A 23,885-nucleotide genomic window follows, 5' to 3' on the forward strand; every position below is an offset into this window, starting at 1 on the left:
ATCATCCCAGAAGCCAGCACTCACATTTAGTCAGGGAAAAGCAACATTAATTCAGTGTAGTGATTGAGACTTTACACGCCCTAAAGTGAAGAAATTCTAACTTGAGGTTCCCCCAGCAACTGTAACTGGGCAACGTCACCCCCAGGCATTGGCAGCAGGTCACAGCGCTCAACAGCTTATTGGGCAGGTGGAAGCACATCCGCCTTCACACACCTGGGCTCACAGGAACTGAGGGTGGGGTGTGCCCAGATATCTAGAGAAAGGAAGATGGTACTGAGGCCCCAAGGAAGAACAAACAGGAAAAGAGATAGGGGGAAGAGCCAAAGTGTTTTCTCTGCTTCTCTTTTATAGAAGACTCCATGAGACAACTAGTACATCTCCCCCATATCTCATTTTCTCTCTTTCTATCTCTCTCTCTTACTCTCAGTCTCTCTCTCTCACATCCCCCTTCCACACCGTGCATCTCGTGAATACACAGATACACAGCTTAAAGTGTGATTCATGTTCTCAAGGGTAAGTTCCCTAGCAATTGATGACACATTTGCAAGGGTTACATGATTGGATCCTAGACATTTGGCTAAGAAATGGAACAAACTTGGTTATTGGATCTTGTATACAAGATCTATTCAACTCTCATCCTTCAAGTCACTTTCTCCCAGAGCCTCCTCCACACTCTGGCCCCTATAAGTTTGATTAACTTCCAGATTTTCTTTAGGACTCAGTTTCTAATGTGATAATACAGCTTGTTTTTATTATTCTGGGTGAGATAGAAAGAGAGCCATTAAAGTAGGCCATGAGAACTAATCCCCCATTTTCTATGTCAGAGTTTTTCAAAGTGTCATCCTGTGTTGCTTCCAGCAATAGGAAACTAAATAACCTAAAAGGTCCTTCACTACAAAACTAGCTCCTGCAAAAACAGACTTAAATTCATTTCTAGGGTCAACATAAGTAAGAGAAATATGTAATGGTCTCGTCCATCCCCCCAAAATTTACTGAAACTAGGCCAGCAAGGCAACTCAAAAGACAGGTGTTGGAACAAGACAAGGATACAAGGATACTTACTTTCACCACTGCTATTTAACTGGTGGAGCAATTAGACAAGAAAAATAAATAAAAAACATCCATGTTGGAAAGCATGATGTAAAACTACCTCTGTTTATAGATAACATGATCCCATATATATAAATCCCAAATAACTCACAAGAAAGCTCTAGAACTAGCAATTCAGCAAAGTGGTAGGGTATAAGATCAGTTGTTTCTATACACCTGAAATATAGGAAAGGAATCCAAAAATGGCCAAAAGAAATTAAAGACCTAACTAAATGGACTCTTAAGGGAGCAAAATTTACCACCCCAAAATGTATATCTTTGGCATGGGGATTATTTTGAGCTGATTATTTTTTAAAAAATAGAAGACTCAAGAAGTTTTTCTTTGTTGGCTCCCTTCTAACTGCCTGAAAGGAATTTAGACAGAGGAGCTGTTCCAGGAAGGGAGTTATCACCATAGATGACTACTGTATAATATGAACTAGGTGTGGTAGACAGGAAGGAACCTGACAAAGTCATGTTAAAATTCCTCTGTGTCCCATTGTTTCTGCACTACCCAGCAAATATTTGCTTACCAAACATTTACTCCTTTTCACCCTCCTGTGAGTTGTCTTCCTTCTCTTTGAAGTTCCAGACCTAAACACCCTTCTTAGCTTAGATGGCATATAAGTCTCAATTACCTGACTGCCTGGAGGTATCATATTCTTACAGAGCTCCTGTAGGTGCATGATTAAACTTTATTTTCTCATGTAATCTGTCTCATGTCAATTTAATTCTTAGATCAGCCATAAGAACCACAAAGGGAAGTGGAAAATTTTCCCTCCCCAACAAAACACATGCCATGTTCATAGGTAGGAAGACCATATTGTTAAGATGCCTATACTAACTGATGCAATGAAATCCTTATCAAAAACCAATAGCCTTTTTTTCTGAAATGGAGAAGCCAATTGTCAAATTCATGTGGAGTTATAAGGGGACCCTGAGCAGCCGAAACAATCTTGATAAATAATAACAAAGTCAGAGAACTCATATTGCCCCAGTATCAAAACTTACTACAAAGCCACAGAAAGCAAGAGTATGGTACTGGCATCAAAAGGTATTATCAAAAAATTGAAAAGACAACCCACAGAACGAGAGAAATTACTTGCAAATCATTTGGCCTCAGATATTGGAATATCCCACTAGAGTGTAAGCTGCCTAAAAGCGGGTATGTTTATATGTTTTGTTTACTGCTGAATCCCCAACTTCTACAATGAAACTAGCACATAGTAGGCACTAAATATACTTGATGGATAGTCAGACATAAAAATAAAATGAATATGTATAAAATGTTTTAAAGGAAACTTGTATATTAAGATCTTTTAGGACCCTTGCCCAAGGTCACACAGCTAAAAAGTGGCAGAGTCCAGGACTCAGTCCAGGCGTGTCTGACACCAAAGCTGAGTCCTTAACCTCTGTGTTATTTTACTGCTTCCCCAGTAACCCAAGATAAACCAAGGTTTGGTTTTTGAGGGGAGACAGCAGAGTGGAAGTTTTCAGGCCATATCCAACTTGAGTTGTTTCTTAGTTAGGACTCCATCTGGACTCCTTCTCAACACCTACTTGCCTTTCGAAGAAAACATTTCCCAGGAAATGGGCACCCCATGTCTTTCCGTACATGTGAATAGAGTGGGAGGAAGGGAGGGAGAGTTGTTGAGGGTTTTTTTTTTTTTTTTTTTTGGAAACTGTCCGGGGGATGTGGTGCTGCTACTGGTGGTGGCAACTGCTACAATCAGAGCTGTTTCGAAGCAAAGAACTAATTTACTGCATGAATGACTTTAGCTCAAAAGAAGAAATAAGGACGATCAGGAGTCCTAAGGGAGCAGAATAATAGGGTAATTTACACGGGGAGATGAGGGAGATGGGAGAAACATGCAGGGTAATTCTTCTATATAATCTTTATTTTATATTTTTGCCCTTTTTCCTTTTGCCTCTCTGGGGACAAAGCCTCAGCTCAGAGATGCTTCCTGGCCATCCCTGGGGTTGATATCTGAAAAAAAAAAAAAAATGAAAGGGCAAGGGAGAGGAGGCTTCTCAGGCTGAGGAAGAGAAGGTCAAAAGGTGGTTTCATGGTTGTTCTCTAAAGCCAGCTTCTACTGGAAGGATGGTCTGTGGGAGATTCCCATTAAGCCTTGTGATTGGTGAGGGATTACAAAAAGGATAGTCTCAGATGTCTAGCTGAGTGCTGTGTACAAAGAAGCTGTTATCTGTACCATCAGCTTGGGCTGGCCCCAAGCTAAGAGCTCACTATTACCCCTGTTATAGACTGAATGTATGTGTCCCCCCTAAATTCATATGTTGAAATCCTAACTTCCAGTGTAATGGTATTAGGAGGTGAGGCCTTCGGGATGTGATTAAGTCTATGGTAGAACCATCATGAATGAGATTAGTGCTCTTATAAAGGAGATGCTAGAGATCTCTCCCATCTCTTTCCACCATGTGAGGACATAAGAAGTGGGCAGTCTGCAACACAGAAGGGGATTCTTACCAGAACCCAACCAGGTTGGCATTCTGATCTCAAACATTCAACCTCCAAAACTGTGAGAAATAAGCTTCTACTGTTTATGAGTCACCCTGATCTATGGTAATTTATTGTAGTATCCCAATTTGACTGAGACCACCTCATATTCTTATTTTCCAGCACAGAGAAGATCAGAGCTGACAGGACTCTTGGATAGCATTTGGTCCAAGACACACATAATCTACACCAAGGAAACCACTAAGGCTTCAGTTGCAGATCTTACGTCAGTGCATATAAGCTATATAACCTTGGCCAGACCCTTAGAGCCTTGGGCTTTCTCACATGTAAAGTCAAGATAGTCATCTTCTTCACTGACATTTGTGAGGATCAAATGAGATGGCGTCTGACAAAGCACTTTGTAAACTGCAAAGTACCATATGAAGATGAGGTATTGCTATTATTTGTCAATGAAGGAAACTGAGTCGCAGGTAAAGTGACATTGCAAAGTAAATGCGGATAAGAGCTTGAACATAAGTCACTCTCCAAAGACAATGTGGTGTAGTGATTGACAGTATAGACTTTGGAGCAGGCTGCTTGGTCTGCCATTTGCCACCTGTGGGACATTGAGTAAGTTAGTTAATATCCCTATGCTTCAATTCCCCATTTGTCAAATAGGGATAATAATAGTAGTGACCTCTGACCTCATAGAGTTGTGTAACTATATGTATTAATATATGTGAAGAATATAGAACATTGCCTGCAAATGGTATTTAGTAAGCACCAACTATCACTATCATTCAGGAAATACGGGCTAAACCCAGGAGACTTCAAATCATGTGGGGATCTGCCTTGTGGAACCTCTCAAAGATGGAAAATGAAGATGTGAGAGTCATGTTTAGCAATAGGTATTCAGGCTATTAGGCTGAGGTAGAGCTTCAAATCTCATAGAATCAAAAGGTCCTTCCTTGAAGTCAGGAGACCTAAGTTCTGGCCCCAGTTTGCCACCTAAGGTGATCTCTCTGAGGCCCAAGCATCTTATCCATAAAATGAAACTGACAATTCTTTCCCAACTTGTCCATACTATAGGGCTTTGATTACACCCTAGTGGAAAATCTCATAAACTATAAAGTTCTGTGACCATATTAAGATTATTTCTGACAGTATAGATCATTGAAATAACATTTGCGGGAGAGAAGAGGACTGGGAAAAGTACAACATATCTTGCCTCTGAAAAATGCAAACAAGAGCCAACTTAGAGAATGTTGGGTTGCCATCCTTTCTGACAGTGGAAGGATATTCAGGGTCTTCTGTGGCATAAGCCTAGTCAGGGTCCACCCTAGAGTAGGCACAAGGGAAATAGAACAGGATAAGTCAGCTACCTACTGCACACCTGCCTCCACATCCTACGACGTTCATACAGGGGAAACCAAACTAATTATATATCTCTACATCTTTCAAAGTCCCATATCAGATACCTCCCCTCCTTCAGAAGGGGGAAGTCCTCCAGAGATCCTCACCTATTCCCCCAGGATAGTTCTGCTGCTTACATAAATGTCTAACTCTCAATTAACTAAGTAACTAAGTAACTGAACACAGAGACATGGAAGGAAGCCACAGATAGACCTGAGTCACCAACAAAACATAACTGTAGTCAATCCTCCATCACATATTATCAGATCACTATGAGTAAGGGGACAATGGACCCAGAGGTGCCTACTTCTCAGAAGGGGCTTGGAAAATGGGCAAGGGGTAATGCGTGTAATTACAGAAAGGAGTTAACCTTAGGATCATAAAGCTTGGAATGGGGATGGAGACAATGAGGTAGGGTATTCCAGTTAGGGCTTAAGTAGGGGCTTAGATACGACCCTCTAACATGGAATCACAGACATTCTCCCTCCACAAAAGAGGTCTCAATATACACTAATCACCTCTTCTACGTCCCTTTGTAAGAGTTAAGCACATCCCAGTTCTAAAGTATTTTAGCCACAGGTAATGCATTAGTTGGCCCCCAGATAATGACATGGCAATAGTCTTATTGTTCTGCATCTTCTATTACATCATCATTTATATGTTACCTTTACAACTCCCCCACCCACCAGATTGGGAACTCTTTGAGGGAAGGGATTGTGTTTAATTCACTTTATACCCTTGTGTCCAGAGCCTGACATATCATAGGTCTCATCGAATTTTGTTGAATGAATGTTTGTTGAATTTAGAGATTAGAATGTGTTACTAGTTGTTAGAGATATTTCTGGATAGCTGTTAGGTGTGCCTGTTGGCCTTTTCTAGAACTTAGGGAGCAAAATGGCCCTTATTCTAGAAATCTACCTTTGCCTTGTGACAGATCAGAGGAGGCCATAGAAACCCTTAGTAGATGGGAAGAAAGGAGCTTAAGCCCAAAAACCAGCTCCAGAGCTGAGTTCCTAATGCTGAAAGTGGCCGTGACTTACTGAATAAAAATTGGGCTTGTGGGGGGAGAAAAACCTAAGGAATACTTCAAAACATTCTGCTTCCATGTGGCAAGCTGGAAACTGGGCAATTGGAAGAGCCCAGGCTGGCATTGTCCTCAGAGTTAGCAGAGAGAGGTACTCTACTGATGAGGCTGGAGCCAGGAAAAACAGAAGGACCAGGAGGAAAAATAGCCTGCCACCAAAAAACTCCAGTATTATGGAAAAGCAGTATTACATCTGATGATAGCTCACGAAACACAACAGGACTTTCATTACTTGTTGTGTTTCAAGGCAAAGGATCTTTCTGTTTCTGCTCTATGCTGAACCAGTTTTAAATTACCTAGAGATGGAAACCAGAATGAGAGCCCCAGGTATAGCCTTTGTTGGCAACTTGCGCCCACCCTTAAGGAGGGCCTAGCACTTTAGCCAAGACTCCAATAGCTGATCCAAGTACACATAAAGTCTTAGCAAATGAAGCCAGTTTTACTGAAGATTCCAACAGAAGATGGAAGACAGGGTTACACTGCATATCACAGAGCAAAACTTAATAAAAATGCTGATTAGAAAAAACAACACAAGTAAACAACATCCTGCTTCCTATGTCCCAAAGTGAGCATTACCAATCAGACCTGAACACTAGGCACTTGCTTCTTAGAGGCTTGATTCTTTTAGATACACTGAGCTACCCCATCCCAGACAATTCACCAGTAAACAACCACAGAAATTCCATAAAGGTCCAGTTTTTGCCACAAACAGAAGCATAGGAGTTGTTCTGTTACCTGTACATAAGTGTTTCTACTTAATGTGTAAAATCATCTATTTGATTATCAAATGGGGTCTATATTTATGGTCTTGCTGTCACATTGCTATAGCCTGTGGCTTTTATGGCCCTAATTTCATAATAAACTGTAGTTTTAATTTTTCTCCTTCTTCCCTGCAGCCAGAGTCTCCTAGATGTGGGGGAAGGGAGAGGGTTCCTGTCCAATCGCTCTAGGCCACCTGTCACAGCAAAAATCCTCACTAGAGCCAAACCAACCCACCTGCTCCTTCATCAAAGAAGAAGGTCACCTACCCTGTGGGGAGGAGGCCTGAGCAGCCCAGATGCCCTCCGTGTCGGAGGCCTGAGCTTTGAAAAGTAGCAAGTTCATCCTGTAAAGGTGCCAGGACAGTGCCAGCTGTTCACAGCCCCCAGGAGATGCCCAAGCTAGGGCAAAGGGAGGGCAGGGGTCAGGAGAAGGAGGCCTGCCAGTTGGAGGACCTGACCCTAGCTATAAGCACAGCATCATTAAAAAGAGAAAGGAGGAAGGCTGTAACAAGCTCTGTCTCTGTCCGTGGTGCTGACTCATGCTTGTAAACTTGATCCCGATTGTTTTCTCCTAAACCCAGGATTCTGGTGACTCTCATCCAGCTTCCTTTGCTTTTATTTCCCTTCTTGATGACATTTTAGCAATTTTTACACTGATGCAGAATAAACAGAATCATGACTTGTGTTTCACAACTGATGCAACTGGTTTCGAGTAACGTTGACAATTTTATCACATTTCCAATATTTATAAGAAAGCTTTTTCCTTTGAGCATTTGAGGGGCTCTTCCCCCTTAACACACTTGCTACTCACATTTCCCTACACACAATATAGAGGTGAGACGTGGAGGAAGAATGGCATCAGCAGGAGCTATTGGGTGAGTAGTGTTGGTCCCAGCAGGATGCCTCCCCACCTGCAGATTTACTATTCTAGGGAGCCGCCAAACGACCCTTGTGGAGCAGAGTGGGCTGTTTGAGCACTTCCAATCTTGCAAAGGCACTTAGTGTGACAAAAACTCTCCCAAGAGGCATATTTGAGATCTGAAAGGCAAGGATAAAGAGGGAGAAGCCCCACCCAGCTTCACGCTCTGGAGAAGGGAGAAGGATGGACTCACTCTCAGAAGAAATCTGATATTTTGCCAGCCACAATGAAGACAGGGGTGCAGATGGAAAGATATGAGCAATCTGAAAGGACATACTAAGATTCTTGTGGGCCCATTCTGTTCTTACCTCTGGTCTGCTATTCATTTTGGAGTGGAAGAAGTATGGGTTCTTTACTGGAAAATAAGATCTACCACTTGCTAACTGGTCGGTTTGGACCAAATATTTCATTCTCTGGCTTCTGCTTTCACATCTGTAAAATCAGCCTGATAATAGCAATCCCTCTTCACAGGATTCTTCTGAGGACTGATTGAATGACAGGTTCTCTTCTGTCCTCCCTTCTGTGCCTCACTCATCTCACATATACAATAAGCCTTTAAACACCGCCTGAGAAATCCAAGAAGGCAAAGGCCCCTTGAACTTCAGATTACTTCAATTATGACTGTAATTGGGCCAGATGGGTGATTCTCATTGGCCCCATGGTCTTCTGAACCATAGACAGATCCTGCCTCCTCCCAGAAGCTGGTTGAGAAGACTCAGAAAAGGAAAAGAAAAACAAAAACAAGAATGTCAGGGACTAGAAAATATCTGAGATATTAACTAAATTCAGTCAACAAGAGTGAGGCCCAGAATGGGGAAAGGAGCCTTCTGAAGTCATACAATGACCAGGCATGCTCTTATGACTTCTACACCTTTTCCTCATACAATACAATACAAAGCATACAAAGTAAAACAACTTGAACCTGGTAGAAGGAGGCATGATATTTATATGTGTGTTTCCAATTTGAGCTTTTCTGCCCCAAATGATGAGGACCAGGACAAAAGAATCCTTTTCTTGAGGTTTCCTTGTTACAGTCTCTGTCAAGCAAAATCAGAAAGGAGGAGTTCCTATCTTAGGCATGTGACTGCATGTGTATTTACACACACACACACACACACACACACACACACACACCCTTCAATTTTATCCCTGGGCTCCCTGAGGGTGACTTACCTCTCTCCCCTCTCCCTCTTTCCTCCAGCATCAGATGGAATGCTCTTCAGTTATTTCATCTTTTTGCATTTGTACTTTATATTTTCCACCTGCATTCCCCTTAATGCCTTCAGATCAGCTCTCCCTAGACAAGGATACTATCTTCCTCACCAGCCCAAGAATGTCCTAAGGGAAGCAACCATGATAGCTTGTTGGGTTGGACACTCATTCCCATTGGTACCTATGCCTTCCTCACTGGATTCCCATTCCCACAGGACAAGGACTGGTTTTCCCCAGGAGGCAGAGACCTGTCTCTTTAACTCACTCCTCAATTCTTACGATGATAGTGTGAGCTCAGAGTAAGAGGGTAATTATAAGAAAATTATACTTGGGCCAGGACTCCTTTCAGGAACCAGACACCTTCTTAAAAGTGTGAAGGAAGTGCAACACCCAGGAATCTGAAATCTCTCTCTATCTCTCTCTCTCTCCCCCCCCACTCTCTCTCTCCATTTTTACAGGTTTACATCCAACCTCCCCTCCTCATCCCAGCTTCAAAAACATCTCCATTATTCAGTGTATCCAAAGGCAGGAAAGAATCTTGGGAACTTTGGTGCTAAGCTGCTAATTGGGGTCTGTGGCTTGCAAAGAAGGGTTCTTGTGTCACAGAGAAAGTGTTCATGTGTCCTTGCCTGATGGCCCCCTAAGATGGGGCTCTTTACCCACATCCTGGGAGAAGGCATATGTCTGCAGAGCTAGAACCAGTAGACAAAGTACTCTGGTACATCTGGTAATGATGAAGTCCTGAGAGCCAAAAAGACTTCATTCTAATTCACTTAAGACAGAGGTTAGCTCCAATGCCCTGATGCCCCTCCAAGCTATCTGTTGTTCTCACCACTGGGTTGCGGGGACAGGGAGCAGAAGGGGAGCAAAACTCTCACCTCTTACGCACAGAAAGACTGCGCTAAAAGAGACTTTAGAAATCATTTAGTCCAATCTTCTCATTTTACAGATGGGTAAATATAGGCTCAGAGAGACTTGCATAGTAATGTAACATTCCTTCCATGTCTGAAACTCAGAAGTACCACCTCCTGAGCAGAGGAGAGGCACTGTGGGAGAGTGGAAAGTCCCTCTAGTCTGATAGGGCTGGTGTTTGAATCCTTACCCTGCCATCTGAGATGCTCTGTGTTCTTGGGAAAACTATTTAACCTCTCTGAGTCTGTTTCAATATTTAAAATAGGCTGATGATGGGTATTGTAAGAATTTAATGACATAGCATGTGAAGAAGACCTTCATATACAACAGATGATCATAAAAGTGAATTTTCTCTCCCTACCCCATCATCAGCTCATTTGCTCTCCCTAGAGGGCTTCCACCCATATTTCTCCTGCCACTACCTGCCCCTGACTCCTGCCTCTGACTCCCTCTCCACCAGAGTAAGCTGGGGAAGGAGAGATTGATGAGAAGGACTTTGCGGCCCTCCTGAGCTCTCTGCCCCACTGCTTTGGGTGGGGTGTATCTTTCCATCCATCTCTGAGGGGTAGCAGAAATCCTTATACAACCAAGTAAAGGCAGAGAATAGAGCAAAGGTAGGAGGAAAATGGCAAGGGTCAGTAAGTTGGCCTCTTTGTTCCTGGAAAATGAGTGCAATTTCCCTTCCTTTCCACAGGAAGCTGGGTCCAGTGAGCCAGCAGCGGTGAGGTGTTGCCTTGGTGAGTAATGGCCCAGCAATGGCTCTGTCCTTTGCTTGTACCTCATGCCCCAAAGATGAACTTAGGGCCAACAAGCCAGGGGGAGTGGTGACAGCTTCAACTCAGCCATACCACCCCCTGCACCAGCCCCTCAACACCGCATTATTTCTTTTCTTCAGGGTGTCCTTCAGACTTGGTCTCAAGAAAAGCTGCCAGAGCTCATTTGATTCTCAGCACCAGAGGGAGATGGAGACCCAGAGAGGGGAAGGGCCTCATCTAAGGCACACAGCCACTCAGCACCCTACTGCCCCCGAGCCACAGAGGCTGTGGGACATTCTGACACTCCCAGGACCCTACCACTAGCCTACAAGCTTATGCACAAAGGAAGGAACTAAAACTAGAGGGACCTAGATTTGAGTGTCAGCTCACTAACTATGTGACCCTAGAAAAATTACCTAGCCTCAATGTTTCCATCTGTGAAAGGCAATAATGAGGGACACCTGGATGGCTCAGTGGTTGAGCATCTGCCTTTGGCTCAGGTCATGATCCTAGGATCCTGGGATCGAGTCCCACATTGGGTTCCCCCCAGGGAGCCTGCCTCTCCTTCTGCTTATGTCTCTGCCTCTCTCTCTATGTCTCTCATGAATAAATAAATAAAATATTTTCTTTAAAAAGGTGATAATGATCATATCTCTGGGGTAGTTAAAGAACAAAAGTATATTCAAAGTGCTGCACACAGTGCTTGGAACATGATAGGTGCACTTTTCCACTCTCTGTTTCCTCTCCAAACATGGCCAAGGGGAGCAAGAACATCCAAGAACATCCAGGGTGACGCTCACAGTGTGCCCTCCTGCCCTGTGCTGGATGGCTTCCAGAGGGAATTGAAGCCCAGAAATGGATGATCATGTCCCCAGAGGAGTTCAGGGGCCCCCTCAGGCCTCACAACAAGATAAGAGAGGCTCCTGCTAAATCATGCCCTAGCTCTGAGCCTGAGCACATTAGATATGGACAGAGAAGGGTAGGATACACTAAATCTCTGCATCCACCGCTGTCCCTGACCACCATCAGGCTGTGGAACAGCCACCGAGCTCTGTGCCTGCTCTGTGGCTGGTGTGGGCCTGGGTGAAATGATGCACATTTGCAGAGCCAGAGGAGGGCTTGATCAGGAAAAGCACAGAGGAGTCCCCTGAAGGATGTAGAGGGAGCCTTTTAAAGAGCCTGCCCCTGATCCATTCATAGATAGCCACTCTTACACTCCTGTTAGGAGGCATGTCATGCATCCCATCCTGCGTGCTGATCAGCACTGCCTGCAGGTGACTAGGGGGGTGTGAGCAGACATGCCTCCTGACCCAAGGCCCATGCTTCCCAGCATATGCCGCATGTCTCATCTGAGTCTTGTCCCCACTCAGGGACATCTTTGAGCCTCTTGGTAGCTGGCAAACTTAAAAAGGCTCAGAGAAGTAAGGTGACCTACCAAAGTTACCCAGACTGGAAGTAGCAGATGTCCAACTCGAAGCCATGTCTTTTGAGTCCAAATTCAGTGCTGTCTCCGTTGAAGGGCAACACACACAAGCACACACCGCATGCCCTCACTCACTCTCACCAGCACATGAGCGCGTGTGGCCAACACCAAGGGCTTACCACCGCCAGACCCCTTTCGAAGGGGTTTATTAAGTCAAGTTGAACCATTCCAACCCCTGTAGGAGGAAGGCACCCAATATCCTCATTTTTCAGGTAAAGAAACTGAGGCACAGAGAAGTTAAGTAACCATTCAGGGATATATAATTAGAACTTAAATGTGAATCTAGAGTAGCCTGGCTTCTGAACCCAACCTCTTGACCGTTCTGCTATCTCCGATAGACTGTGTCTTTGCACACATGTGTATGCACACAACACACACGCACACACACACAACACACACTGGGAAAAGTGGAGCTGGTTCAGGCCCTGGAGTGGACCCCTTCTCCCTACACTCCCCTTCCCTACCCTGCCCAGTGCCCTGCATGGAAACCCACCCCCCACCATTGCCCTCCCTTGCCCCACACCTGTCTGCCCAAGGCCCCAGCTCCCTGGCCCCCCAGAGGCCTCAATTGCATTGCAGAGATGTCCTGGCAGTCGGGAGGCAGAACAGAAGGAAATATATGTAGCATCTTATTAGTAAAGGACATCTGAGCCTCTAATTAAAATTTGCCTAATGACCCAACTTCTCCGTCATTTTCGCTCTCAGAGACATTAATTTAATTTTTTTTTTTTTTTTTTTTTTTATTGGTGTTCAATTTACTAACATACAGAATAACACCCAGTGCCCGTCACCCATTCACTCCCACCCCCCGCCCTCCTCCCCTTCTACCACCCCTAGTTCGTTTCCCAGAGTTAGCAGTCTTTATGTTCTGTCTCCCTTTCTGATATTTCCCACACATTTCTTCTCCCTTCCCTTATTTTCCCTTTCACTATTATTTATATTCCCCAAATGAATGAGAACATATAATGTTTGTCCTTCTCCGACTGACTTACTCACTCAGCATAGACATTAATTTAAGGTGACAGGTACTTAGGCAAAGGGAAAATTAATTATTCCTTTAAAAAATTAAAGGGGAAAAGAGTGGCCTGCTCTCTTATTTATTGATTTTTTTTAAATGTTTATTTATTTTTCAAACTCCCTCTCATTCTTTCCGAGTAAAACCTGACATTGGAGAATAATTCATTGAAGCGAAGGGGATCGGGAGGGGGTGGGTGACCTGCTTGTGCCCACCTCCCCTGGAGAGGGAAGGCTAGCTGATGCCCAGGTCAGGGCTGCTGTGGTTCCCTCTGCCCAGGCCCCGAGATTGCTCATGGAGAAGCTGCCCATTGGTGCTGGGATTCCGGGAGAACCTGTTTTCATCCCGGCTGTTTGAGTTGGCTGAGCTAACGGTATCTGTTTCTTCACAGAACAGATGGTGGGCACCTCTCCCTTGACACCAGCCTGCAGCCTCGCTTTGTGCCTGGGCATACTTCCCCAAGCAACAGGCTGCAGCCTAGAACACGCTCCATGGGTGCAGGCACAGGTGCAAAATGCCCGGGGAGGCGGCTGTGGTCTGTCTGCATGACACCTGGCCTGGGCCTGGAAACTTCTCATTCCTGGGTCTAAGGACAGGGAGGGCTTTGGACAAGGGTGAGGCCATCCACACAGGGAAGCAGGGCACAGGCTAGATGATAGTCCCAGCTTGGGTTTAGAGTCTGCACAAACCCACTGAGGGGATTGGTCTAAAGAATGCAGAAACATCTCCCTGCCTGCACAGGCTCGTCCTCAGACTCCCTAATGTTCTCTGCCTCTTCCCAGGGGCCTGCTCCCACCCTCCCCATCCAGCCCACCCCAGTTCACTGCCCCACTCCTGTCCCCAGGCCCTTCTATGGCTCTGTCCTCATCCTTCAGGATGGTAGCTTTGCAACTGGGTTCTGGGTAGACTAAGAAGAGAGATGAGGAAGGGCAGGGAGGTGGAGAGGTGAGGAGGGAGGGTGAGTCCTCCTTCCTGGAGACCTGGAAGTCCCTCGCATCCTGTTACTCACTTCTCTCTCTCTCTCTCTCTGCTTCTCTCTGATTCTCTCCGTCTCCCCTCCAGCAACATGACTACTGCTGGGAAATCTGTCAACTTTTGCTTCCTGGGGAGCTGAGGGAGGCTTTTCTAGCAATTAGGCCAAGGCCTCTGATCCGAGAGATTGTTAAACACCTGGCAAGCAATAACCCGCTCCACTGGGCCCCGTGGGGAGGGCAGGAGGAGGGCAGGGCAGCAGTCAGAGCCTCTTTCCACCGCCTGGCCAAGGGACCAAGGCCAGGTGCAGGAAGGACTGAGGGGGAAGAGAAGGTAGTGGGGATACGAGCCTTAAAAGTCCTTCCCTGCACGCCGCCTTTCAAGAGCCACAGGCTCAGCTCCGGGCCCAGCCAGGCCACTGAGCTGCAGGTCCCTCGCTACATGAGGGTTAGAAAAGAAATTAGTGGTCAGGCTGTGGCAGAAGGAGAAGGCGTGTGTCAGGAGCAGAGCAAAGAGAACGGAGTTTGGAGTCAAAAGCCCCAGGCACAAGCTCCTCTCTTTCCTTCCTCTGCCATCTTGAGCATGCAACTTCACTGCTTTGAGCCTCGTTGGCCTCCTAGTGAAATGCAGACCCACTGCAAGGTGTCCCAGGGACGGGAAAATTAGTTCAAGGACAGAAATTTTCACTGGTGAGGCACCAGGCTGACTCAGTGGTTGAGCGTCTGCCTTCAGTTCAGGTCATGATCCTGGGGTCCTGCATTGGGCTCCCCACGGGGAGCCTGCGTTCCTGTCTCGGCCTCTCTGTGTGTCTCTCATGAATAAATAAATAAAATATTTTTAAAAAAGAAAGAAGAAAGAAACAAAGAAACAAAGAAAAAAAGAAAGTTGCTTTGGAACAGGACAAAGAACCCCCCCTCTTGAGGCCTGCCCTGCCACCCCGCCACCCCTCCACCCCACCCCCCTTCCACCCACTGGCTGGGGGGGGAGCTGTAATTCCCCTAATGCAAGGAGGGGAAACAAAGCGTCAAGGTTTTAAAGATGCCTGTTCATCTTGCTTTGCATACATTTGCATATTGAGTTCAAGAGGCTTGTCCTAATTCTAAGGATGGAAAATAAAATAAATTAACGAATGCAAGATGAACAAATGTGATTCCTGCAGCCATTGTCTCCCTGGCTGTTCTGGGCTTGACACCAGGGAGACAAAAAATGTTCTCAAGGCAATCAACTTAATCATCTCCGGGCAAGGGCCCCAGACAGAGGCACCCTGCCTCTCCCACCCCCACCCACAGGTCTGGGAATGGGGGCACCAGGGCAAGGGGGGACCATCCGTGAGCTGCACTGGGAACTTGCATCTCAGGGCGTGGTGGACGAAAGCCAGGGTCCTGGCCCACAAGGCCCAGGCGTGAATCCCAGCCCTGCCACGTCCAGATGGGCGGCCTTGGGAAGTCACCCAACCTGTCTGCTCTTCGGTGCCCTCGGGACTCAGACAGTCAGATGGGGATAACCCGTAATACGGACTCCACAGGGTTGGTGTGCAGACTCAATGAGTGGACGTGAGGAAACTACTTAGTGAAAGGCGTGATAAGCGCTCATGGGTACTACTGTTCTTATCACTGTCATCATCATCACGTGGTCGAAAATGCACACAGGACCAGGAACCTGAGATTTGTGGGGTTGTGCTCTTCCCCTGCCCCTGGTCCTCTGGCCCTCTTGGCCTTTGTACCCACAAAGGGATGCCCCGGCGCCCTTCAAGCTGTGACACAGCCAGGCGGCCCCAGTCCTGGCCCGCCCCGGGGCTGCTGGAGAACACACTCTGAGGGGGCGTCAGAGGCACAGCCCTGGAAAACCCGCAACCGGCCCTCTTCCTCGCATCCCTCAGCTCCTACACTCCGGAAGGACACTGCCCGGTGCCCTGGGACAAGCGACAAGCTCCGTCTTCCTGCTTCCACCCCCCGCCCGCACCGCCCCCCCCCACCCCCCGCCGCACCCTCACACCCTGCTGGCCGGATCCGCATCCGGATCCGAGACTCCCCACCGCCTCCACAGACGCCGCCCGAGCGGGACCACAGCTCACAGGGGGCCACAGCATCCACTTTGCCCGAGCGCTTCACTCGCCACATTCCTCCCTCGCTGCTGGGAGGGAGGGCGGTGTCAGGAGCCCCACTTTAAGGTCCGGAAGATCAAGGCTCAGAATGAAGCAACCTGAGACGTCCCCCTGCCAGAATGGTTAACAGGGAGCTGGGAGACCCGTGATCCCCGATTCCTTCCCATGGCTGGTCTTTCCAAGGCACAGAAAGGAAAGGAGGTGGAGAGAACACGGCAACCCCACTTCCCACCTCAGCACCCCTGCGGCACAAGGCTCCCCTGCTCAGGAAGCTGGCACCCGCCCAGCGGGCCAAGAATCAGCGCCACTGCCTGCAGGACGTTCTGGAGCTTCACTGATTGATGGCCCGAAAGAGCCACCCCTGAGTGCCTCGGCCGTGACCATGACCCCTGGCCCATCCCGTGGTGGCTCCTTCACCTTCCCTCCAGCACACCCTGGACTCATGAGGCTGCTGGGCTAAGTCAGAGGTCAGATATCAAAAGCCCGGGTCAGTGGCTCCCACTTCCCACCCAGTCCAGGAGGACCCAGGCCCAGGCTGGGGAGAGGGTCAGGAAGGAGAAGGGGGAAGGTCCCAACAGCCAGCCCAGCATCCACGCTTCCCCCAGGACCTTCCTCTGGAGCCCCGAGTGGGCGGCCTCGGCTGCCATCCCCATCTTTCCTAGCTCCTGAGGCCCCTTCTCGGGCAGAGGCCCATTAGGTTGATTAAGAAGCACATTCCGGAATGAAGGAACATATTTCAGTCCCCAGAGGACCCTCTGCATTTTCCCACTCCCTCTCTTCTCCCTCTGCCGTTCCCTCTCCTTCCTCTCCTCTGTCAAGGCCCTATCCCTGCCCTCCATGGCCCTGTCACTCACCTTCTGGCCCCCCGGATTCCAGGGGACAAAGATGTGAGCCAGACTCGGTCAGCGCCGCAGGATGGGGTGGGCCAAGCTGGGCCGGGCTGACATGCTAGATGTGTGTCGGAGAGGGAAACAGGAATCCTCCAGCATCGATCATATAATTTAATCCTCTCAATGGCCCTTCCAGGGAATTATTACTCCACTTTTTATAGATGAGAAGACGAAAGCTCAGAGAGGTTAAGTAACTTGCTCAAGGTCACCCAGCCAAGAGACAAAAGTCAGCAGTTCTGAAGCCCCGCGCCTCACTCACCATGCTCTCCTGTAATGCCTCCTCCTACCCCATGGACACCAGGATCACACAGTCTGGCTTCTCCCACCCACCTCCCGGCCACCCAGCCCAGGGGCCCAACTATCAACTCAGACATAAATCACATCGAATCACCAGGGAAGCTGGTTAAATCCAGAGGCTCCTGAGCCCTCTCCTAGAGCTGCTCAGCCTGAGGTGGGGCCCGGGGATCTGTGTATTTTAACAACTTGCCTTAGTGAGTCCGATTTCCAAATAAGTTTAGAAACCACTTTATTAACCAAAATTATTTTTAAGACTTTATTTATTTATTTATTTATTTATTTATTTATTTATTTATTTATGAGAGGGATCATGTACCAAGCATGAGTTGGGAGAGGGACAGAGGGAGAGGGACAAGGAGAAACAGACACCACGCTGAGCGGGGAGCCCCACACAGGTTGATCCCAGGACCCTGAGATTGTGACCTGAGCCAAAGATAGATACTTAACCGACTGAACCATCTAGGCACCCCCCAAAATTCTTTATTTTGCAGATAGGAAAACTGAGACCCAGAGACGGTATGCAATCAGCCCAAGGCCACACAGCAAAAGCCCAGAGTAAGGCCTAAGTTCCAGCCCCCTTTCAACCTGGAGGGTCATTAGCAGAGAGCTGCCAGTCTCCAGGACTTCTCAGGCACCAGCCCCTCCTCGTCTCCACCCCCACTTCTTCCTGAGTAACCAAACCAGGAAAGCTAGGGCACAGCATTCGCAGGGAAGAAGTAGCCTGCCTCCACATCCCTTCCCTTCTGGGCCTGGCAAGGATGTGCTGTATGGAAAGGTCTTTACTTTCTCTGGGCCTCATTTCTTTCATCTGTTAGTTGAATCTCTGAGACAGGACCTTTCTGTTTCCTGAAGGGAGTCTAGAAGCAAGGGAGAACGAAAATCCCACCAATGCAAGTGGCGACTCTGGCCAGCTCCCCAGACCATTGGAAATGGGTCACTAGCTACGAAAACGATCCACTCCCAAAGCCTTGGGGTTCGTGCTCACAGGCAGTGCCATCCGGGTTGTTCTGGTTAAGATCTCATGGCCACAGCAGAAGGACACGCGTCAGAGGGACCTTGCATGGCAGGAGGCTGCTTGTCTGGCAAATCCGTCACAGTCGTCCCCAGCAGATGGGGGGAGTAAGCCACAGTCCAGAGACAGCAGCACGACTTGCCCCTTTGTAGCACTAAAGCTCCCACATCCCAGGAAAATCATCAGTTTCAGACTAGCCCGACGTTGGCCACTCTTGGCAGTAAGTCACGTGCTCGGGGTCACACGGCACAGGCCCTTCCCCCATCAGGAACTCTTTTCCTGTAAGAGAAGCAATGGATGGCAGCATCTAGGCTGCAAAATTCTAATGGCAATAAACAACAAGAGCCACAATAATGTCATGTTTCTTCAATTCTAAGAGGCCATTGGTTTTAAGGAAAAGTCAAGTTAACAGATTTTCAGGGGGGGATCCCTGGGTGGCTCAGCAGTTTGGCACCTGCTTTTGGCCCAGGGTGTGATCCTGGAGTCCTGGGATCGAGTCCCGCATCGCATTCCCTGCATGGAGCCTGCTTCTCCCTCTGCCTGTGTCTCTGCCTCTCTCTCTCTCTATGTCTATCATAAATAAATAAATAAATAAATAAATAATAAATCTTTTTTAAAAAAAGCTTTTCAGGGGCAAAAGGGGAGGCACAGGGATCCCTGGGTGGCGCAGCGGTTTATCGCCTGCCTTTGGCCCAGGGCGCGATCCTGGAGACCCGGGATCGAATCCCACGTCGGGCTCCCAGTGCATGGAGCCTACTTCTCCCTCTGCCTGTGTCTCTGCCTCTCTCTCTCTCTCTCTCTCTCTCTGACTATCATAAATAAATAAAAATTAAAAAAAAAAAAAGGGGAGGCACATCACATTACGTGTAAGATGCATCTTGATGCCGGAATTCAAGTGTTGGAAGGAAAGATAACGGGGATCTTCGAGCTGAGGAAGTACAGTCATAATAATAACCCAAACAGACGCGCAGCCCAACATGCACAGCCCTTGTCCATCGACAAAGCACTGTGGGGGGTGGCGGGTGTCTCCACTGTGGCGAGGAGGAGGACGCTGAGGCCCAGGGAGCTTCCCCAGCTAAGCCCAGGCGTAGGCCCAGCGGTCTAGTGGACCTGAGGATCTTTGTTCTTGGAGGCTCTTCCCCAAGGGCTGACATCTTGGCCAAGAAGGGTGGAGTCGGGGGAGGTATCCTGTACCCTTCGGGAGACCAACAGCATTAGCTCCAGCCATATAACACCAATGGCCTCGTAATTTATATAGCGGTTTTCATTACTTCCCTTCTCCAAAGGCTTGTTCAATAAATTACCATTTTATGAATTCCAAAGTGCTCCGTGGAGCGCAGAGCTGCACCTGGCTCCAACTGCCATGAGAGAAAGGACAGAGGGGGCTGGGGAAAGGGTGCCGGGTTCCCCCAGCTCCCACACAGCAGGGCCTGCAACAGCTTGCCTTACTTGAGGGCGAGGGGGGATCCCCACAGGCTTGGCCGGTGCCAGTCCCATCAGGTCCTGGTCTCTCTCCACATCCCAGCGCTGTGAGCTTGGGCCTCACTTCCCGCCTATAAACATAGGAGGATCAGATCTCCTTTGTGGATTGTGAGGGAAGTAAATGGGATGATGGGATTACCATACCTGGCACGTTGTAATGATAATAAGCTCTATTTCCTGTCGCTGTAACCATCTCCTTGCTCCACTCAGATCATCAGTCACCCCCTCCTTCAGGGAGCCCCCCAGGACTGCCCTGCTTCAGGCCTCCTCTTTCTCTACCCTAAAACTCTCCTCAGTAATATAAAATAGATCAATACTTACTGATATGGGGGATGCCTGGGCGGCTCAGTGTTGAGCACCTTTCAGCCCAGGGCGTGATCCTGGAGATCCAGGATCGAGTCCCGCATCAGGCTCCTTGCAGGGAGCCTGCTTCCCCCTCTGCCTGTGTCTCTGCTTGTCTCTCTCTCTGTGTCTCTCATGAATAAATAAATAAAATATTAAAAAAAAAAATACTTACTGATACGGAGAATCTCCAGCATACGTTGTGGAGTTAAAAAAGCAAGATGTAAGCCAATTTGTAGAGTATGATTCCAATTTAATACAATATATTTTTACAGATATGAATATATATTATATATATATAGAGAGAGAGAGAGGAATATATCTGTATAAGCCTAGAAATAATTAATTAGTAGGTTTCACAAACTGTTAACAGTTGTTTTCTTTTTAAGATTTTATTTATTTATTCATGAGAGACAGAGAGAGAGAGACACACACACACACAACAGGCAGAGGGGGAAGCAGGCTCCATGCAGGGAGCCTGACGTGGGACTCGATCACAAGTCTCCAGGACTGAAGGCAGCGCTAAACTGCTAAGCCACCCGGGCTGCCCTGTTAACAGTTTTTAACTTCTGAATGATAAGTCTTACTTTGGAGGAGAGTCAATTTTTATTTTTGTGTAATTTTATGTAGTGGCAGTGGGGGTGACCTTTACCTTAGGGTGTGTGTTTTTAATATACTTCTCAAGTTAGAAAAGGAAAATAAAAGATGACTCCTCCTCCAAAGAATATGAAATGAAATACTCTTCTCTTCCTTGCTCCGGGAAGATGAGGCCAGAGGTTAGACTCCGATGCTGAAGTGTGAATTGGGAGGGGAATTTTTTGCATGCAAGTGAACCAGGCTCTGGGTCCTGTTCCCTCCCTCACCAGCCCCCTCCGGTCTCTACCGCCCCCTCCCCCACTCCCACCAGGAACCTAACCCTGTCCTCCCTTGGCATGTGCCTGGTGACTTTGAATGGCAGAGGACCTAGCTGTGCATCCCTGAGTCCCTCAGAGGGAAGGAACTGGAGCTGCATCCTTTACCATCGTGAAGATGCACCTGTACCAAATGTGGTCACCATGGCAACATAGTCACACCAGGGGGCACTGTCCAGAAAACAAGTTGCCTGGAAACAGGGCTGAGGATGGGCAGGGTCCGACCAGAGGGAGCTGCCTACTCACCCCCAACTCCCCACCACCACCCCACACCCCCACCCTACCCGGTACCCAACCCCCGTCTCCTATTTCTGAGGAGGAGGCCAAGAGGGAGAAGCCAAGCAAGAAGCAGGCGGACCGACAGCGGAGATGAGGAGGCCCAGCAAGGCTCTCCTGGCCCTGGTCTTGGGTTTCCTGCTATGTGAAGAGACAATGGCAGACGTCCTCGGGACGTTTCCAGGCCTCACAACTAGTGCCCTAGCTGGAGATAGGTAGTCACAGAGCCAGACAGAGACTTTGGGCTCTGAAGCAGACAGCCTCAGTTGGGGAATATGCTCCATCACAAGTGTTGGCATTTCCCTGTGCCTCGGTTTCCATGCCTATATAAAAGAGGAATCTTGGAAATACCTACTTCTGTTGGCTATTGTGAAGAATAAATATTATTCTGTTTGCACAGTATACACTCACAATATATGTCACCTGTTGTCATTAAAATGCTTGGCACATAGTAAACACTCAATAAGCATGTTTATTATTAATTCCTCCCTATTCTAGTAGGTTCCAGACAGCCTGCACCCTCTGTAGATGCATCCACAATTATTTGTCAAGCCCTTACTCTGCCAAGCTTTGTTCTAGGCCCTGAGGATACAAAGATTTAATGAAAAAAATCATAAGAATTCTCTGCTTGTGGGTCTCACAGAGGAGGCGGGCCGTGGAAGTCCACAGAGGGAAGATGCCATACTGTGACCTGTGCTGGATGGAAGCAAGAAGGGACAGGTGGAGGGGGGCCGGAGGCACTTCTCAGTAATGCCTGAGCTTGGGATTGAATAAGTGGAGAAGGGCAGCCCGGATGGCTCAGTGGTTTAGCGCTGCCTTCAGTCCAGGGTGTGATCCTGGAGACCTGGGATCGAGTCCCACGTCAGGCTCCCTGCATGGAGCCTGCTTCTCCCTCTGCCTGTGTCTCTGCCTCTCTCTCTCTCTCTCTTTCTCTCTCTCTCTCTCTGTCTTTCATGAATAAATAAATAAATAAAATCTTTTTAAAAAAATGAATAAGCTGAGAAGCTGGCCAGGGAATAGCATCCACAAAGGGACCCAGGTAAGTATGAGGATGAAACGAGTGGTTTATAAAGCAAGTGGGGTGTTGGTTTGCAGTAGGGGTATGGGGCAGGTGACCTAGAGAGCACAGGATGAACAGGGTCACATGGACATGGGGCAGCTTCTGAGGACTCAGGTGTCACCTGAGGATGGTGTGGAGCAGGGGAGGATAGGGGCACACCTGGAGGAGCAAGAGCTACAGGATGGCCATGGATGGGGCACAGTTCAGGGAGCGGGGGTGATGGGGGAGCACTTGGGTCCTCCTCCCAAGGCCCAATCCGTGACCCATGGTGTGGCTGGCATGGCTCTGAAGCCCCTCGCCCCCACAGGGAGCAGGGTATGATTTAAAGAACGAGCCAAGTCCAATGCCTGGAGCAATCAATGCCTTCATGGGTCCCCTGCCCACCCCAAGTCTCCCAGGGGCTCTCGTGGCTGTTCCCAAAAGGAACCTCCCAGACAGTCCAAGCAAACCCAGTGTGACAGGAATAAGTGCTGTGCCTCCCAAGAGAATGCAGAGAGCATGCCAGCACCTGAGCAGCACTCACTGTGATGGATGCCATCCTGGCTCTTTGTTCCAAAAACCCCTGGCGCATGGTGCCACAGTCACACCTAGGAGCTAGGATGTAGCGAGACCGTGGAGACCTGCAGCACCTCTAGGAAGGAGTCACCCTGGTTCTCCCAGCCCCCTTCTCTCTTCGGGAGAGCTGCAACTGCAGCAAGCAGGCAAAAGGTGGTGGCAAGTGTTTCTGCAGGTGGGGAGCCCACAACATCATCCTCCCCGAATTCTGCAGATGAATTTTGCAGATGAGGAAACGGAGGCCCGAGAAGCAGCATACTCAAGGCTAATAAATAAGCTACCAGTAGCAATGGGCCCCTGGGGCTCGCCCCCTGGCCTCCTCCCCTACATCTCCACGGGACAAGATGCGCCCTGCCAACACAAAACCCCAGCTCCAGCCCAATCCTGGAGAGCCAGACCTGCTCCTGTTTTTTTTTTTTTTTGTTTTGTTTTGTTTTTTAAGTCCTTTCGCTTTTAACCTGACCTTGAGCTCTGCTTGGTTAAGGAAATGAAGTAAGGGTTCTGTAAGGCAGGAGGAAGGGGATGAATGAAACAGTGCTGGGAGTGAAGATCAACCGTTCCCGGTTCCTCACAGGCCCAGGGTTTTCCCCATATTCAGCTGGGCTCAAATAGAAGGGGTTTGGAACACACCTCTTTGAAAGGGCCTCATTCAACTGAGAGGTTAAGAGAAGACAAGGCCTGGGGATAAAGGACACAGAGACCACCAGCTTATATACCCTGGGCCTGTGAACATCCCCTTTTCTTTTCTTTTTTCTTTTTTTAAAAAGATTTTATTTATTTATTTATTTATTTGCACCCACACAAGCAGGGGGCGGTGGAGGGGCAGAGGGAGAAGGAGAGACAGATTCCCGCAGAGCAGGGAGCCCCATGAGGGGTTCCATCTCAG

General features: G+C 48.1%; 1 long non-coding RNA gene across 1 annotated transcript in view; it reads right to left on the reverse strand.

Moving 5' to 3' along the window:
- Positions 1-17,696: 17,696 nt before the first annotated feature.
- LOC144286118 (uncharacterized) overlaps positions 17,697-23,885 on the reverse strand; it is a 40,503-nt gene continuing 34,314 nt past the window's right edge. The window contains exon 5 of the long non-coding RNA XR_013354218.1: positions 17,697-18,652. This is a non-coding gene — a long non-coding RNA (uncharacterized LOC144286118). The remainder of the gene's footprint in view (positions 18,653-23,885) is intronic.

This window comes from Canis aureus, chromosome 16 (assembly GCF_053574225.1).
Source record: "Canis aureus isolate CA01 chromosome 16, VMU_Caureus_v.1.0, whole genome shotgun sequence".
Lineage (NCBI taxonomy): Eukaryota > Metazoa > Chordata > Mammalia > Carnivora > Canidae > Canis > Canis aureus.